At 44.2% G+C, this 16,036-nt stretch overlaps 1 protein-coding gene across 9 annotated transcripts in view; it reads left to right on the top strand.

The window, feature by feature from the left end:
• Positions 1-1,521: 1,521 nt before the first annotated feature.
• The window catches only part of apba2b (amyloid beta (A4) precursor protein-binding, family A, member 2b), a 48,366-nt gene continuing 33,851 nt past the window's right edge, over positions 1,522-16,036 (top strand). For 4 of the 9 annotated variants that reach the window (XM_078085175.1, XM_078085169.1, XM_078085171.1 and 1 more), the window contains exon 1: positions 1,522-1,831. The gene's annotated coding sequence lies outside the window, so the exon portion shown is untranslated. Of the gene's footprint in view, positions 2,016-16,036 lie in introns of all 9 variants that reach the window. The other 5 variants (XM_078085172.1, XM_078085165.1, XM_078085174.1 and 2 more) reach the window with 3 other exon arrangements.

The following is a 16,036-nucleotide window of genomic DNA, read 5'->3' as shown; positions in this document are numbered from 1 at the left end:
AGGTGATGACTGTTTGTGCAAATCCCCCCAACGTTGTTTGGTGATAAATTAACCACATTAGCACCACTGAAAACATTACGTTAGAACTGGTCCGACGTTTCCTAAAAATAAACAAACAAAAAACTCGAAAATGTGATTTCAAAGCCTTGTCCAGCTGTTTACTGACGTTTGTCATGTTTAATGAAGAGAAATACAGGCAGGCAGTTTTACTCTTCTACAAATTAGACAAGTTCACCCAATTATTAGAATAAAAGGTAGGTCTTACGTTGAGCTACATCACAGTCTGGTGAGGCATATTGTGGTATATTATTAGTGTAATGCTGCTCATGCTTCAACTGTGTCAGAAAACAGTAAAAAAAAAACGTGTGTGTGTTGTCAGCTTTATAGATATTATGCAAGTCACTCTTGTTTTTTATGCACAACATTGGTTTATCTTATTTACAAAATTTGCAGCATAATGCTAAGAAAAGACAGACTCCAAAGCAGAGGACAGGGACCTCCAGCAACGCGACTGCTAGTTGTCATTTCAGTTTTTAGCTCGTTGGCAATCGCCGAAAAAAGGCCAGAAACGCCGCAAATGCTGGATTTCCGGCAATGCGAGCTTTGCAAACAAATGTGGTGTTTACAATGCTGTGTGGCTGTTGCTATGCACTATTATCTCTAGACTACGGAAATAAATGTGATTCACAACGTATTGTGGCTACAACTATTTTCTGCTGAAAGGAAGCTTTTAATTTCCTATTTATAGGAACAACACCCTTGAACTGTAACATTATTGATGATCAAGTTCAGCCTCTCGTACCTAAGTGCTTGAGTACAATATGGCCTTGTTTTGTCTGTTTTTGCCTGTTGAAAAGTTGAAAATATCTGTCACGGTTTTCACCTCCTGCCTTGTCCTGTCGTCCCCTGTGATTGTCTGCCGTGTCCATGATTGTTTCCAACCGTGTCCAATCACCTGCACCTTCCCAGTGTATTTAAGCCATGTCTGTCTCCTGTCGCATCATTGGAGGTTTTCCTGAACGTGGCTCCCCCGTCTGCATTTTTTTCTTCCCCATGGCATTTTTTGATTTATTAAAGTAGCTTTTTTTGTCTAAAACTCTGCATTTGAGTCCTACTTGCTTCTGCCACCCCGCCCTGTGAGAGGCGTGACAATATCCTGTGTTTTTTTATTTAATAATTATATTTAATTTCATGAATAATTTTGGCGATGGGGGCCCTTTTGTTTTAGTTTGAGCACCTGCCCCCCAAAATGCGTGTGCACGCGCCTGGCCTTATGTGTAGGCCTATTCAAAAACATGACATTCGTTACCAACGTCACGTAACTTAAGTGATTTCCGTAAACTAAAACGTGATGTTACATTATAACATTTCTAACGGTAGATATTCGAGTGAATTCTACACGTTTAAAAGCGAACTCTTCACCGCTGTCGCATCACCCGCCTCCGTCTTGAATGAATGAAATCCTCGTCGGACCGAACTGCATGCTGGGATATGCTGAGCCGCAAAGGCTAGATCCGACGTGTCCTCGAATCGGCTCCTGGAGGACCGCGTTCGGAGGAACCGACCGATTGGGACAGCCGAGTAGCAGCGGAAGTGACGTATGCGGTCGACGGATGCGTCCTTAAGGATGCAGCCTAGCGGCCTTGAGAGACACCGCTTCAGCCCTGTGTTCAAACAGCTGCAGTGGGTGCGTTTGATTTTTTTTTTTTGCACTCGTTCCGGGGCGGCGCTGTGCTCCTTACGCCTTCTGTAAGTGATGCGAGACCTGCCGGCTCCATTCCTCACCCAACCCGAAAAGGAGGGCACCTGATCAGCATATGACATTCTCCGGGTGAGTCTCCATTGCTTATGAAACGTCGGTAGACATCGATAAGCCCCGCTGTGCCATCGAGGCTGTAGTGGTCCTTCCTCCTCCTCCTCCTCCTCCGAGGCATCCGGAGGAGCGGTGGATGGATGCTGTTTCGCTGCGCCTGTGGATTTGTCCTCAGCATCAACGTTAACAACAGGGCGGAAAGGTTTGACCGAAGACCTTTTCTTGTTTTTAAAATTGTGGCGTCCGTAATCAAGGGTGTTTGTATTGCCGGGTTATTGTGGTTGTTTGGGCGGCTGTACGATCGCTACAATTGCCGGTGATTCATCCATGCGCAGCGTGGTCTGCGTCTAAAATGATCGATCGTACTCATGTTGCTGTATGCCTTTAGGGTGGCATGAGATGTGGAAGGTCATTCATTTGGAGGTGTACTTCATATTCAAATTCCCTTTCTTGGATCGTTTTAACAAACGGCACCTCGGGTATTTTGATGCTCCTCAGAGTTCTCTTTGTGTAAATTCATCCCACATCTGGGATATCTAAAAATACATTTAATAGACAAGTATGAGATAATAGAGTGCATAATGTTTTACCACACATTCAGTTCCTCCCGGCCGTGCTGCTGCCGCTTAACACAAGGTTGAAGTTGTGCGAGGTGCACTTCTCAAGTCCACCACATTAGCATCTGCAGAAAAAGACAAGTTATTTGTTTGAGAGCTCCCCATTATGTAATGCTTGTGGGTGTCTGAGGTCTGATATGTGGTGGTGGACTTTGCTGCCTGCTGTGTACCAATCTGTGCCAGTCCTGGGCCACAGGGGGGGAGCTGCCGGCAGGCGTTGTGTCTGGCTGTTCATTGTTCAGGGGGGGCAAGAGGGCCGGCTCGCAGGGTCTGCTTTGCAATTTCATGTCCTAAGCTTCTTCTATCCTCATCCAGCCGTGCAGAATGCATTTCATCATCCACTTGTATGATATATTTGGGCTGTCTGATGCTCTTGCTTTCTTGGTTTCTCTCACAATAGCGATATTGTCTGGAGTCAAAGCCACAGGGGAATATAGTTGAGCGGAATTAGGTTAACGGTGGTGCAAGATTTGCTTCGGTACTTATATTTAAATCTTTATCAACGTCCATTTATTATGTGCATTCCATTGGATACTCTGCTAAAACAAAGTCAAAATTAAACATTTTGATTGTTGGCTACTGAGAAACTGTAAGAATACGTGTTCAAGATTTGGAGCCTGGTCGGGGTTATCAAAAATTCAGCCGAATGACTTCTCTCGTTCTGGAAAATTTATTTGTCAGATCACAGGTCAAGTATCAGCGCTGCGTTTGCAAAGGCAGGAGCAGTTCAGGCAGCACACAGGCCGGAAGAACAACTAACTAACATCAGCAAGAACATCATGTTTTATAACCCTTGAAAGACAGAGAAGGAAATATTTCTATTGGCCCTAAACTGGCGTAGAGGAGGACCTTCCACCTCCCGCATCTAAGATCCGGTCACATCCAATGTCCAGACTCCTGACTTAACGTAAACATCGTAAACAGAGTGTGTATGTTGAATAGTGTTGGTGTGTCTCTAACCCCCCTTTGGCTGGTAAATCTTCTAGTTGACCCGCAGACCTTACATTCCTCAGCCAGGACAGAAACTGACTCCCCATCCTGTCGGACTCGTGCCTGCCTGCTTGGCAGATCCTGCTTACCCCCTTTCTTAACTCTTAAATCAAGACAAGACAGCAAACCCCCAACTAAGCCCATGAAAAGAACTTTTGATTATCAATTCCCCCTTTTTACATAATTCATTATGTAAACCAAAAAAAATCAAAAGAAACCACCAATCTAAACGCTAAATATCTATATCAGTGAATACGGGTGAATGCAGCAGTCATGGAAATCCCTAAACAGTACAAAAAACCTAAACCGAGTATAATAGACACAGAATACATCCTAGCCTAGAAATATCACACCATCTACGTGTATGCATCCACTATATATGATGTGTGCAACAGTTAGCAGATCACGCGGACAGGAATGTTGAACCTAAAAGGATTTCTTCTTCAGGTCCCTCGAAGTCGGTTCTTACCATACCTATCTCCTCTCCAATCTCCTCCGGCCCTAACATTGGATCCTCTCATGTAACAAAGCCATCTGGTATGGCAGGGGTATTTTAGCATCTATTGCAGAGGTGATGCGTCGGAGACATAGTTGTCTGATAAAGGGGATGCAGCGGCATCCACAAAGGGCAAAAACCACTATTGCGATTACTAAGGTCAGAAAAACTGACAGGAAGAAGCCCTTCCATTGTCCAAAGTATTTATCAAACCAATTACCGACGGTGCCGTCTATACCAGAGTGTTCAGCTAATTCAACAGACATGGCTCTTAGTCCGTGTAATGGTCTAGTAAAGGATCCATCTGGGTGTTATTGGGGATAAAAGTGCAGCACGCTTGGCCAAACATCGCACACACTCCTCCTTTTTCAGCTAATAACATATCCAAAGCCATCCGGTTCTGGTAAGTCATCAATGAGGTGGCCGATAGTTGGCTGTGCACCCCTTCCAGAGCATCTCTTGTCATATTGGTGAGCCGCTGGATATTGAAATGTACATAATTTAGTCGATCCACATTTTTGTTTACAGTTATAAAAAGGGAACAATGATTCCCATCCGGCCGCTATCTGATCCGTTAACTTGTATTGATCAGGTACCCCTCTCGGCACACTATCACACAGTGCGTGGTTACTTCTGCAACATTGTATGGACCTTCCTAGCGGGGATCAGTCCAACTGAATCTGGCTACTTTACGTAGTACCCAGTCATCCACCTCCACTGGTGCACCCTCTCCTTCTTCTTCAGAAAGGATCTCTGTCACCTGTTGAGAGATACTCATCACAGTATTATTACACATTCTCATATAGTAAGATATTTCCACATGTTGGTACTGCAATGGGCTAACAGTGGTAGGCAAAGTGGTTGTTAACGGACAAGGCATCTTTCTTCCCGTTCATATCTCATGGGGGCTTATCCCTAACTTAGAGTTAGGACATGATCTTATCCCATACAGCACTATCGGCAGGGCTGCCACCCACGTCAGCTTCGTTTCAGCACAGACTTTAGCCAAACCTTCCTTTATGGTTCTGTTAGCTCTCTCAACTAGCCCTTGAGACTGAGGATGATAAACTGCCCCAAATTTATGCTTGATCCCAAACGTTTTCTCTATTTCTTGTAGTTCAGCGTTCGAGAAGTGTGAACCATTATCCGATCGTATGACTTCTGGAATACCAAATCTGGGTATTAGTTCTCTGGTCAGCCATTTTACTACGTCTGCTGCTCTTTCTGATGTTGTGGGGATCACCTCCACCCACCTAGAAAAAGGATCAACGCATACCAACAAATACCTCTTGCCCTCAACTTGGAAACTTCCAAGTCCAGCCTTCAGTGTTAATGTCCACTTTTATTGCTCTTCAGCCCAAAAGCAAAGCAGAGGGTGGGAGACATGTCACAGACACTTGCAGATAAAACTCAGCTCATGCTCAGTTTGATCCATTCTATTCATTCATTACTGATAGATCACCAACCTCTCATGGTTAGCGTATCCAAATGTAAGGGTGTACTACCTGTTGAACATTACAGGATGACCGTCTGTAACAAGTTTCCATATTTCGGGTACTGGTGCTATAAATGTTCCTTTGATCAGACATTTGCTTCCATCATCAAGATACTGTATCAAGTGTATCGTGCACTATACACTCAATAGCAGCACTCAACAATTTACCGCCCATCTCTGAATTTAGGAGAAAACTCGAAAAACTACAAACATTAATCCAAAAAATGGACAATATATACAACAACTCTCCTAATTCCTTATCACCTTCATTCCTCATTTAAATCTTACACAACCTTATCTCTTAATTTTCAATGACTGATTGTCTTGCCGTGGAAAGTGTGAACGCGTTTGACTGTAAGAACGCAACTATTCCATGCGATGTGTGCACAACAGTCTGGTGTTCCATTGTTATATGGGCCGTTTCAATCAACGCTCTTCCAATAGCAGCTACGTTTCTGACACACGAGGGATACCCTATTTCCACGTTATCCAGCTTACCACTATAGCACATCAAAACCTTACGATCTGTGTTACCCTCCCCCTTTTGAAACAGAACGGAATTCACAAATCCGTTCTTTTCATCAACATCCAGATGGAAGGGTCTCGAGTAGTCAGGGGGGCGCAACGTGGCTGCGCTGGCCATGGCCTGCTTGGTGGCAATAAATGCAGTCTCCGCCTCCCGGGTCCACACCAAAGGCTTTGAGTAGTTTTTATAGCCTGCACCCAATATTAGCGCCCTCAAGGGGGCCACCTGCACCGAGAAATCAGGTATAAAATTCTTGCTCCATGTCACAAGTCCTAAGAATTTCATCATTTCTCTAACCGTCGTGGGCCGAGGATGTTGCAAAATGGACGACTTCTGTGTGTCAGTCATAGCTTGCCCTGCTGGTGACACAATTCTCCCCAGAAAATTCACCTTCTGTCTCCCAATCTGCAATTTCAATTTAGACACTTTGAAGCCGTTTTCCTGTAACCACTGCAGAACCGTTCTGGTAACCGCGTATATGTATATTGGCGCCCCTTATACGTAAACGCAAACATTTGTCTCGAGCGCACAGCTAGAGGGACACAGAAAAAAGCATTCGCCAGGTCAATGCAGGTGAACCATCTTTTATCAGGGCCTATTGCATTTAACATTGTATAAGGATTTGGGGTGCCATAGTGAGTTGGTACTACAACTTTGTTGACGAGCCTCAAATCATGCACCATTCTATAGTCAGGCTTTCCGGGTTTAGGGACCGGGTTAATCGTGGTATTCCAGGCGGACCCCATCCTCTCCAATACACCTGCCTGCAGCAACACTTCAATTGTTTTTTCTATCCCTGCGATTTGTTCCTCCCTTAAGGGGTACTGAGGACGGTAAATTGGGACCGTTCCGTTTCTTAATTCAATTACCACTGGGGCCATTGGAATCAATCCCACATCAGCTCCCCCTTTTGTCCAAAATGTATCAGGAAAATCAACTAGCATGAGCTGTGTGTTCTCATGGTCAGTATTTTCCCTACCATGTGTGCGGCTTAGCAGGTGTTTCTCTGGTATAAGTTTTACTTCTGAGGTATGTGCAATACGGTACATGTCATTAGCCTGAGAGTAATGTAAGTTAACATTTTGAGTGGGCACCCAGTCCGTGGCATCAACCCCCGCTTTAACCATCGGCCCCATGTTCTCGGCTTCTCCTCCGCTTTGGATGAGCAAGGTGATGTGAGGAGCAGAGGTCTCTTGTAGCGCATATAGAACTTGTAACTCAGAGGTTAGTTCCACCGCAGCTGCCACACCTTGTTTCCCCACATAGATCTCTCGGACCTTAACAGCAGGATGTCCATGGACCTCGCTTTCAAACTCAAGTCCACTCCACAGGGTGTCATAGTTCTCATCAGGAGACAGCGAATAGTTCATCGTGCAATGAGGAGGATCCGCAGGTGGTTCAGTCGGGTGTAATACCTTGAACCATGGGCCCCAACGGCGGACAGTCTCATGCAGAACAGTTCGATCATAGTCCTCCACTCTCCCCCACCAGACCTCTGCATTCAGCGTCTGTTGAACTTCAGCTTGCAGCAACTGGTGGCCATAAGAGTGGGGTGTGGCACATCGTTGCTGTGTCCCATCCGGGAATGTTACAGTGATACATCCCTTCGTCATTTGCATAATGATATTTTGGGAACACAAAATGTTTCTTCCGTTGATTGTCAGAGTCACCATGGGTTCTGGGAACAGGTTACCGTCAGCCGTCGGATCTGGGCACCCCTATGGCATTTGCTGATGACCTGGGGCCTGATGCCGCAGGCTATTACCTTGTTGTAGTGTATGTGGTGCTTGTGGTGGATAGATATCATAAGGGTATTGAGCTGGGTTGGACCGAGGCCTCTGACCCTGAGGTGGATGGGGGCATGCGTCGGACCAATGTCCAATCTGCCCACAGCTGAAACAAGTATTCTGTCGTTGTCTAAACTGCCCTCCATTGTTTGGAACTCGGCCACGATTTCCCCCTACCCACTGTCTTTTCGGTTGCCTGAAGCCACCGTACAGTGGGGCCCCCATCATGTGTTGTGGTTGCGGGGCATAAGGTTGGGGATAGTAAGCCTGTGGAGGAGTGTACGCGGCCTGTTGTGGTTGCTGGCAGGCTGGCGCACATGGGAAGGGAGGGGGGTCTGGATAAGGGTCATATTGAGGTGGCCCTTCCCCCTGAGATGGCGCTGTTGTTTGGGTCATCTGTTTGGCTTCACTCTTGCCCTGGTTCACCTTCTCTCTGCTTTACTCCAGCTGTGCTTTCGCCAATTGTAACTGAATATTGTTTAATTCACCCTTTTCCTTATCATATTTTTCTCTGCTCCGGTCCACATAGTGTTTAATCTGTGAGGACCAAGCATCAAAATTCATGTCAGACAACCCCACTATTCCTCTTAGTTGGGTCTTCATTGTCTCCGAGACAGCTGACTCTATGGCGCCGCGAAAAAGAAGCTTGGTTCTGTGATCATCCATGACATCTTCCCCTAACTTGTTGTCCCATAATTCTCCGACTCTCCTTAAATAACTATTTCCACCCTCACTGTCGTGTGGGGGAACATAAGTGAGTTCTGTGGTAGCCACCTTCACAGGATATTGGAGTCTGAGCTTTGGCCAGAGCACTGACACCCAATTTGCCAGAGGCTCCCCGTCAGGGAGGTCAGAGGTCCTGGCTTCCCCCTCTAACTTCTGGAGGTCAGCTAGTGAGGCAAACGCCACAAAAATTCTTCTAAGATCCCCCAAACCGGGAACACTACCCGCACACTGAGCAAGGAACCCACGAATCCACACTGCACCACCCTTCTCTATTTTAGGTAATGCGAGCTTCATCATGCTTAGGTCTGACAATGCGAGTGGCGCATATGTTGTTTTTTCACTTCCGTCTCTACAAATAGCCGTTAACAGTGGTAGTTGATGAGAGGCCTGAGCATCCCGTCTGATTTTTGACTTCAAATCATTACATTGATGCACATTCGCTCTGGCTGCATTCCCCTGATAATATCTGTTCCTATTACCTCTTAACCCCTGTCTCATGGCGCTCCATCGGAGTAGATGACTGTGGTTTTTGTGACTCTAGCGCTGCTCCATGCTCCTGAAATTCCTCGTCCCAATCATCTGCAGGGCCAGGCTCATCTTCCTCTGACTCAACCTGCCTCCCCCGCTCATCCTATCCACGCCGGGTGATTGATTGCCGCTCTGCCTGGGCTTTGACTAACAAAGTTTCTTCTCCTGCAACTCTTCCTCCCCCTACATTAAATGAGGTCATAGGTCTGTGCTCGGGTTGCCGCTTCTTTACGACTGTCGAGTGACCCTGTGGTGTGTTAGGATTACTCCAATTGACAGGCTCCGGCTGGGGCCTGTCCTCCAAATATTGTACCGTCTCTGAGAGAAAAGCAGAAACCTTCTCCACCCCATCATTCTCTTCATGTGGATATGGGGTTACCTGTAACAACCCTTTTTGAACTACCAAAACCTGAGATTCTCCTGGATTAGTAGCTTTCCCTTGCCTCAGTGGCATCTGATGTGGTTCATTTAACAACCGATTAGCCTCCGCATATGGGCCTGTCGAGTAGGGAGGAGGCGCACTAGATTTACAACCGGTCTCATGCTCTTTCTCTTCTCCTGCTTTGGTTTGCGGCAACTGCATTGCCGTCTTACTCACGAATACCGCATTTATTTCTCCCAGAAATGTTCTACAGTCCACTAAGAACTCATCTGCCTTTTCTGCACTTTCCTTCTCTTTTCCACAAAATCTCCCCTTAACGGCAAGGAGCGCATGCGCTTGGTCTTTTCCTCTTCTCGCCATCCTAAGATGGTCCTGCAGCTGCTCGCCTGTTGGTTGAGAATCTATCTCCCTTCCAAACATTCCTCTTTCCTGCATCTGTGCAACCCACTTCACATATTTTTTTGTTACACATTTCCTATCTTTTTCTAGGGTTTTATCCATATGTCTCTTATAAGTCTTAAATAGGGCAAAACCCAGAGTGCCTTCTTTACACCTCTCCCATATCGTTATGGTTTCCTCCATTTTCATCACAGGTTATTTATTTATTCACACGTGGTTTTTGAACACAAGAGAAAGGACTCAATGCCCAATACTGTGAACCCAATCAAGAACCTTCTACTGTATTAGAGGAATACAGCGCTCGATTGTTGAGGCTTATAACACCAGTTCACTCGTATTGTTTTATTTCTCTCGTATTTATACCACCATCATTTAACTATGATTTTCCCTTTTACCCTTTAATACATATCCCCACAGATGTGTAATCCGGTCAAACACTTTTCACTGTCGGATTCTCAGTCCTTTTTCAAGTCCTGATACGCACAGCTTCCAGGTTCGGTAAAACACCAGGAGTTACACCAACCACCCACACATTTCCCAGTATGAAAAACAACAAATCTTTCCCTGTGTCCTTATTTCTTCATCTAATATTCTAACCTGCCAGTCCAAGAATCACACGAGTAGGACTGCAGGACCAGAGGTATCTACGTACCACACGGATTGCAACTTGGATTTCTACAGACTAAGATTAACATAAATCCCTGCTCTATTCTAAACTGCCAGCCCACTGCATGCAAACGTGGGACCCCAGTCACCAGAGGTATCTACGTACCACACGGATTGTAACTTGGATTTCTACAGACTAAGAGTCGACCTCAGGGAACTCAAGTGAGCCCCGTCATTCCTTTTTAAACTCCTCATATATTTACCTAAGTCCCTAAACCTAAACCTAAACCTAAACCTAAACCCCTACACTGTCTAAACTGCCAGTCCACTGCATGCAAACGTGGGACTGCAGTTACCAGAGGTATCTACGTACCACACGGATTGCAACTTGGATTTCTACAGACTAAGAGTCGACCTCAGGGAACTCAAGTGAGCCCCGTCATTCCTTTTTAAACTCTTCATGTATTTACCTAAGTCCCTAAACCTAAATCCCTACACTATTCTAAACTGCCAGTCCACTGCATGCAAACGTGGGACTGCAGTTACCAGAGGTATCTACGTACCACACGGATTGCAACTTGGATTTCTACCGACTAAGATTATATATATTTTTACCTAAATCCCTAAACCTATGGACACTTATTCACTTTCCCTAACGTTGAATTCAGTGTGAGTATGTGCTTATACTTTACATGTGATCAACAGGAAATTTTCAAATTTAGTTTTAAATTTAGTGGTCTTATGACGACCTTATTCAGTCAATGGACAGAGACGAATTCTGCAGTTGACAACAAATCTTTTTAGAAGTATCCAATCACAGACATTTTATTCATTTAGAACAAAAGGTTGTCTGCTCACCTGATTCTGTTTGCGCGCCTGTTGTCAATGCTGAACCACGCCGCTGGTCCTTTCGGCTCGGTCCGGAAAACGGACGTCCCCGTCTTTCTTTGTCCAGGTCAGCAAATCACGTCGGGGTCACCAAATTGTAAGAATACGTGTTCAAGATTTGGAGCCTGGTCGGGGTTATCAAAAATTCAGCCGAATGACTTCTCTCGTTCTGGAAAATTTATTTGTCAGATCACAGGTCAAGTATCAGCGCTGCGTTTGCAAAGGCAGGAGCAGTTCAGGCAGCACACAGGCCGGAAGAACAACTAACTAACATCAGCAAGAACATCATGTTTTATAACCCTTGAAAGACAGAGAAGGAAATATTTCTATTGGCCCTAAACTGGCGTAGAGGAGGACCTTCCACCTCCCGCATCTAAGATCCGGTCACATCCAATGTCCAGACTCCTGACTTAACGTAAACATCGTAAACAGAGTGTGTATGTTGAATAGTGTTGGTGTGTCTCTAACCCCCCTTTGGCTGGTAAATCTTCTAGTTGACCCGCAGACCTTACATTCCTCAGCCAGGACAGAAACTGACTCCCCATCCTGTCGGACTCGTGCCTGCCTGCTTGGCAGATCCTGCTTACCCCCTTTCTTAACTCTTAAATCAAGACAAGACAGCAAACCCCCAACTAAGCCCATGAAAAGAACTTTTGATTATCAGAAACCATCTACACGTTTATGGAACCTTTTGTACAGGTAATTAGCAAATAAAAAAACATGGTGCCAAAAAATGGACACAATCACTCTCTCATCAGCTGTTGTAGGATTATTTATCAGAATGTACGTATTCGACTCTCTTGTACTGTGGGGAGTAGAAAACAAAGATAGGGAGAGCGATGGCTGCGTTGCGGCTGATGAAGAAGGTGATGACCTGAGCTATGGAGGAGAGTAATGCATGGCCATCACAGAAAGTGAAAGGTCCCCGGAGAGCCATGATATGAACACCAGGCATTGGAGGATGCACTTTGTTTTCACCTCATAGCTTTCTTCTCGATCCGAGCTCACTTTGTCTGGGCAATCCTCTCTTTCACTCCACATGCTTTGTCTCAACATCTCCGGAGCCTGTGGTGCTGTATTTTTCCGTGGAGCATCTGCACTGAAGGACAAACACCCTCCTTAAGCCCGCTGGGATTGTATTTATTTTAGATACTAAATTGGACCTCGGGGGGGAGAAAAGAATGGGACTCCAAGATCCCTGTTGCACAACTAAAAGATGAATAACTGATATGAAATGTGTGATCATTTAGTGTATCAAGACCATTGATCCATACCTCCGCCATGGGGAAGTGACTCGTGATACCTTCGCTCTGAATGCTATGGATTTCACATGCTAAACATTTATGTTCTCTTCTCTGTTCAGCACATCGGTGTGGGTGGAGGAACAATAACAAACACATTTTCCCTTCAGCAAAAAGCAAAGATGTTAAAAAACCTGCAGATACTGTAGGTCTAGAAGGTGGGTGTCGATTTTCATGTTGCACAAACTATTTTTGAAATTCAAAATGGCAACTTAAACAATGGTTTCTGATGAGTATTTAATGAGATGAGTGGTGCTGGGGACAACAGTATTGCCGTAGAAGAGCTTTGTTTGAGCAATTAGTACGCGCAAATTGCTGTTCAACACAGGATTTATCAGCGAGAAGGTGGACTGTGTACCACACTGACGATGTGTGTTAACTAGCAAACAGACCAGCTGATGAATTACAGACGACATGGTATCAATTACGCCTCAGAGCTCGTAGGCTAATACACTGGAAAATAATTTGTAATTAATTAATTTGTTTATTTTCAATTTTTTGCGTGTCTAGTTACGTAGTCATGTCCGAACAAAACAATGGAACTGAGAATGTTTTTATTATGGTCTCTATACCGTAGGGATGCATCTGATTGATTTTAGTTTTATTGATTAAAATGATTCATCACTTTAGTCAGTAATTCTGCAGCTTGGCTTCACAAAGCAACAGCTAGCTGTACAATACGATAGAAATCAGATACATATGAACTACTCATTCGTATTCGAGTGGTCGTGATTTGACTCACTTAAAAATGCTCTTCAATTCTTTGCCTAAAATGCTCATTGGAGTGTTGGACAGGATCCTTTTCAGAAATAATATGTTAGTCACCTTGTCTCTGTTGACTCAGACGGTGGTTCAGATATTTTCTAGAATCAAAATATCCTATTTAGATTGCAACCTTGTTACGTTTGACACATTATTGCAAAGATTTTTAATGATGCATTTGTAAATACAAATGCATCATTAACAACATCATTCATTTCGTAATAATTCTGACACATTTATTTCAAAAGCTGTGTCTCCATGCAAGGTGAAATTCAGTGTCGGCCATGGTGCGGCAAGAATGTTTTGGCATATCTTGTTTGATTGATTGTGACAGTTCTCAAAAAGTGTGCAAAGTTACCTTTTAACATAGTTTCTACTCAAAGACAAAGGTAAGCGCGAGAGATACCTCTATGTCAGCGATGACCCAACCTCAAAGCAGCAGCGCCACCTTTGCCACGTGATGTTGTTTGTTCTTTTTTGTTTATTCCCTTCACATTGTCAATACATTCTCTATTGCCTCTGGTCGTGCTGTAACATCCGCTAAGGTTTGATTAGTTGCTCTCATACTTGTCTTTTCTCTCTTGACCTTCTTCAACACAATATTGACCTTCTCCTTCAGGTAACTAATATAGAAGCAGTGACTAGTTGGGGCATGAAGGCACTTGTGAGAGGTGTTGCAGGATTGAGTGTTGAAAATGGCAACATACTGGGGCTGGATGAGGTTTGTGCTCCTACATGCCGTCTCCTGCTTAGATTTTAGTGCGGTGGTGTCCCCTAGAATCAATCAGGTGATGCATTCACATCATTTCACCTCTCTTTATTGCATTAGCATGTAAATGAGTCCAAATCAGTTTACACTGTGACTAAATCGGTTCACATTGGGAGAAAAGCAAAATGGCAAGAAAGTGGGAGAAGGAAAGAAAGGCTTCTCCCACAGTGCTCGGTAAAGAGGAGCCCATTCAAAGCTGCATTAATCATGGGTGGTACTAAAGAATCGCTCTGACGACACACAGAAAGAGCGAGGGAGAGAGAAGCATTGGAGGATCTAGCTCCGTAAAAGTGAATCATATGGCTCCAGTTTAGCTTTGTCATATGTAATTTGTATATAACTGAAGTTGTAAATAACTATTTAAGGGGTCCAGTTGAGATCTGTAGTGAGATTTGTAGTGAGATCCCGTCGTGTCTACATTGCCCCCTTCCAAGGAAGTTGCTGCTTCTTGTGGCCCTTAACTAAGGCTACATCCAAACACAGGCCTCAGTTTTTTTATTTTATCGTTTGAAAAACTATTTTCATCCAGACAGCGTCGTTTTAGAAAGGATTTCCGTCCATACTAACCCACCTAAGAACGAAAATCCCAAGACGTTTTGCGTGCACTGGGGATACAGGTGCTAACAGATGAATTAACCACTGGCAGTCGATCAATAGTCAATGCAATTTTGTTTGTTTTTATTCCCATACACGTGAACGCTGGTGTTTAAGTACAAAGTACTTTAATTAAATTAATTGTTATGAAAATATACCTACAGGACGAAATTGTGCGGAGAGCCTCATCTGCTCCTGTCATTGTTGGAATGCACATCTGGTGACTTCCCTCGCAGAGATTGCTGCTGTTTGAAGGAACAACGTTGTCTTTAGACCGGTGCATACATGCTGTTTATCAACCAATCAAGATAAGATCTGATAAGAACCTTGGGTTTCTCTGGAGTACCTGCCTCTTTCTTTATTGACAGCCCAGATGATTGTTTATCATTTGTAACCCTAAGCTGATGAAGTGCAACCAGAGGATTGTTTCACCTAAGTGAGAGGGTGCAGATGATGAAGAGCAAAAGCAAAATCTTAAATTATAGCTTTTTCTTTACCAATAGGGTCAAATATTTTACTTTTCAAGAATTGTCTTTGATTTGGAATGTAAATCAAAAAATGTTGTTATGCTGGTCAATGGCATCTTCATCCAAATAGTTTTAACCTGGTGATGAGACCTGGTTCCCAATAATGATCATTGAAATTCTGTATTATATCACTCCACCCACAGTTAGATACTTAATTTGTATGTTGATTTGATGTCTAGTCAAGCCTTGTTTCATTTTAGATTTAGTTTTACTACAGTAGCATTAACCCTCTGACTGGAGGAAGGAAGGGGGGATTGTCTGAGGAGACAAGGTTGAGAAAAAGGAAAAAGGAAAGTGAAATCCCGGAAGCTCTGTAACCCGTCAAAGACCAGACGCAGCTGGGCCTTTTTCTTAGTTGCCTTCCTCTTTGTTCTGCAGCGTTGTCTTTCTTTTGTCATAACTCACTCACCTTTTGGGTGACTTCGTATTGCAGCAGGAAAGATCCTATGACACTTTTAAGTATCGGATGTTTCTCAAGACATTCTGTTTGTGGGTCTGTTGGGTTGTTTTCCGGTCTGCTGAATGGATATGAGGGCAAACATGGATGATGTAACAACGCACCAAGACCTTTCTATGATAGTTCAGATTGTTGCTGGTAGAATTTGCAGGGTCCGTATTATATCACAGTACTGCAAAATTAAAAAGTATACATTATTTGACCAATGTTTACTCTGTTGGTAATGTAATAGTCTACCTGCCAGCTTATATCTTAAAAAGACAAACCTATCTAAGAGTGGCAGGGTACCATTTGCATACGAGCCACAGCAGTTCGTCCGGTTGTTGTGAGGGAGTTACTATCTTCCATCACGTTGGAATGACGTTGGAATGTA

The sequence above is a fragment of the Gasterosteus aculeatus genome, chromosome 12 (assembly GCF_964276395.1).
Source record: "Gasterosteus aculeatus chromosome 12, fGasAcu3.hap1.1, whole genome shotgun sequence".
NCBI classification, from domain to species: Eukaryota; Metazoa; Chordata; class Actinopteri; order Perciformes; family Gasterosteidae; genus Gasterosteus; species Gasterosteus aculeatus.
The sequence above is the reverse complement of the archived record's forward strand: the minus strand, read 5'-3'. Positions and strand labels throughout refer to the sequence as shown.